The sequence below is a fragment of the Rhamphochromis longiceps genome, linkage group LG9, assembly GCF_057381845.1.
Source record: "Rhamphochromis longiceps isolate RC_006_pf linkage group LG9, R_longiceps_female_GT1.1, whole genome shotgun sequence".
Classification (NCBI taxonomy): domain Eukaryota; kingdom Metazoa; phylum Chordata; class Actinopteri; order Cichliformes; family Cichlidae; genus Rhamphochromis; species Rhamphochromis longiceps.
Window position 1 is genome coordinate 37,316,177 of NC_140565.1, and position 2,741 is coordinate 37,318,917.

Sequence of the window (2,741 nt, forward strand, 5' to 3'; positions counted from 1 at the left end):
ATTTATGATCAGCATTTCATAAAAAACAAAAATCTTTCACTTCCATCTTTTTTAATTCAGGACATTAAACACATAAACTGTCATGTGTCCGCTTTAGTGACCAGGATATAAAGAGTCCTTTAAATAAGCTGTCCAAAACTTTCAGGTAAATGGCCTGCATTTGTATAGCGCTTTTATAGTCCCTAAGGACCCCAAAGCGCTTCACACTACATTCAGTCATCCACCCATTCACACACACATTCACACACTGGTGATGGCAGCTACATTGTAGCCACGGCTGCCCTGGGGCGCACTGACAGAGGCGAGGCTGCCGGATACAGGCGCCACCGGGCCCTCTGACCACCACCAGTAGGCAAACATGGGGTTAGTATCTTGCCCAAGGATATTTGGCATGCAGCCAGGAGGCAGCCTGGGATCGAACCACCGACCTTCTGATTAGTGGCTGACCTGCTCTGCCACTTGAGCAGGTCAGCCAAATGTTAATAAACAGAAGTTTACAAACAGCACAATAAACACTGCTTTAAGCTGATCTGTAAACTCTGTCCTTTTCCAAAAGTCCGGGCTGGTAACCTGAACCCAGAGACAAGAGGACATGAAAAGATTCAGCTTATGGAGATCCAAATAAAACATCTGCAGATGCAGAGAGTGAACTGGAACATGTTTCTGAAGATGCAGAAAATAAAAGTGAAGAAAATTAATGAAAAACAGTCAAACTACAAAAGAAAGATCAATGAAAACCTGGAGGAAAGTAAACTTGTTCTGGTAAAATGATCATTAATAATATTCAGATGTTTTCTGAGTTTATCTGTGGAGCAAATAAAATATTTAACCTGAAGGAATTGAAATTGTGTCCTGATACGAGCTGAGCAGCAGAACACACTGTGTAACTCTAAAGTAGTAGGAAAGAGAAGCAGCAGAGTTTGATTACTGACAGAGACGTTAGTGATGGACTGCAGATGTTATTTCAAATCAAATCTCTTTGTTTGTATTGGGAGTGAAGGAAAGCTTTAATGAGACAAAACAAACTAGTTGTTATGTTTTATACAGTCTGTAATCTGACTACTGTAAAGAGTAACAAACTACAACAGGTAAAGTAATCTGTAACGTGAAATTCAATAAAAGAAAGGATAAAAAAACAGTATTGTGACAAAGTGAATCGAGCTGCTCCAGCTTCTTAGTGAGACAAAACTTAATTGATGCTGAGCAGGTTCAAGCCTGCAGGTCTGTTTCTGCACATCAAACCAAACATCTACCTTTTATCCTTCATCACTCCTCTTCTTTTTCTTCGCAGGAAATCTAATCTGCAGCTCCATCAGGCAGACCTCCCCTCTGCTCCTCCTCTTCCTCCTCTGCTTTCTCCTGAAAATTTCAGCCTCAGTCTCGATGAGCGTCTTTCACCGAGCACGTCGAGTGACTGAACGGGAGCTGAACAACAACCAATTGCACAGCTTCACATGCCACTTGGTGGTCAGGTGTTGTTACCGTGATGACGGTGAGCCGTGCGTTTAGGATGACGGGAAATTCTTCAGCTCTGACTCGTCAAAATCATGTAGTGAAGGAGATGAAAAGGGCAATCTACAGTAAACCTCCTCGAAACAGGATTGGAGCTGCGGTAAGTCTCTGTATCGAATTACTCACTAACTAGTCAAAGGCCACTAACTTATCATTAAACACTAACAGATCAATATCAGCCAATAACCATCCAGTAATCATAAAATAGTGACACTTGTTTTTTTTCTGACAGCAAAGTTTCTTCGTCATGTCGGTGTTTGCAGCGGCCATGCTAGCTCCTGCGGCGTGGATCCTCCGTCACCTACCAGAGTACCGCCAAAGGGTGCAGCGCAGTCCCAGGACCTGACCCTCATCTTCATCATTATTACCAGACCCTCATCTTCATCAAGCTGACTGTTCTGAAGCTGCTCTCATCTTCCTTGCCACTTTAAACCTATGATGAAGTTTTAAATATCAATAATAAACTTTGATCAGTCTCTGAAATCAATCGCATTTTTATACTGAAGTTTGCAGGTTTTGTTTATTACAGTGTGAGCAGTTTCTCCTCATGGAAGCACTGGTAATTATAATGAATGTGGCAGTTGGCTTCTTTCAGAAGAACGTATCTGATGTGCCCTGTCTTTTCTTCGAGGGCTGCTCCTTGTTGGATTGGACTGTTTGTCCCATTTGAGTGGCTTAATAAAAGAACAGCAACAGGAAGTGTGTTTGTGCAGGAATGTTTCTGTTTATTTTGCCAGATTTACAGAGTCAATTATTTTCAATGATAGAGAACATCAGTTCCCATGGAAATGACCGGATTAAAATTGAGACAGGAAGTGTTTCTTGTTTTCACACACGTTCAGATTCTGTGACTGAGCAGAGAAAAAAGGGATTAAACCAAAGAATAGTGAATCAGCCTTGACTGGTCAATGCTCTATCAGTTGTTACATAAGTTAAAATATTGGAGTCAGATCAAAATAAAACTGCTCCCCTGATGTTTATTTTACATCAGTGTTCCCACTATTATCTCTCTCACTTCTCTGAAGACGAAGAAGAAGAGGAGGCTCTGAGGCCACAAAGTTAAGCTCTATCACAAATGTTGTTTTTGTCTGTATAGAGCAAGGGTGGGAACTGCAGGCCTGGAGGGCCGGTGTCCTGCTGGGGCCTGTGCCCTTGATCCAACACAGCTGATTTAAATGGATAAATGAAAGTTCTCCAGAGGCCTGGTAATGAACTAATCATCTGATTCA

The 2,741-nt window shown here is 41.8% G+C and overlaps 1 long non-coding RNA gene across 1 annotated transcript; it reads left to right on the forward strand.

Moving 5' to 3' along the window:
* Window positions 1-1,410: 1,410 nt before the first annotated feature.
* LOC146662844 (uncharacterized) lies at window positions 1,411-2,049 on the forward strand. Its single transcript, XR_014913213.1, has 2 exons — window positions 1,411-1,612; window positions 1,745-2,049. It is a non-coding gene; the product is annotated as an uncharacterized LOC146662844 (long non-coding RNA).
* The last annotated feature ends 692 nt before the right edge of the window (window positions 2,050-2,741 follow it).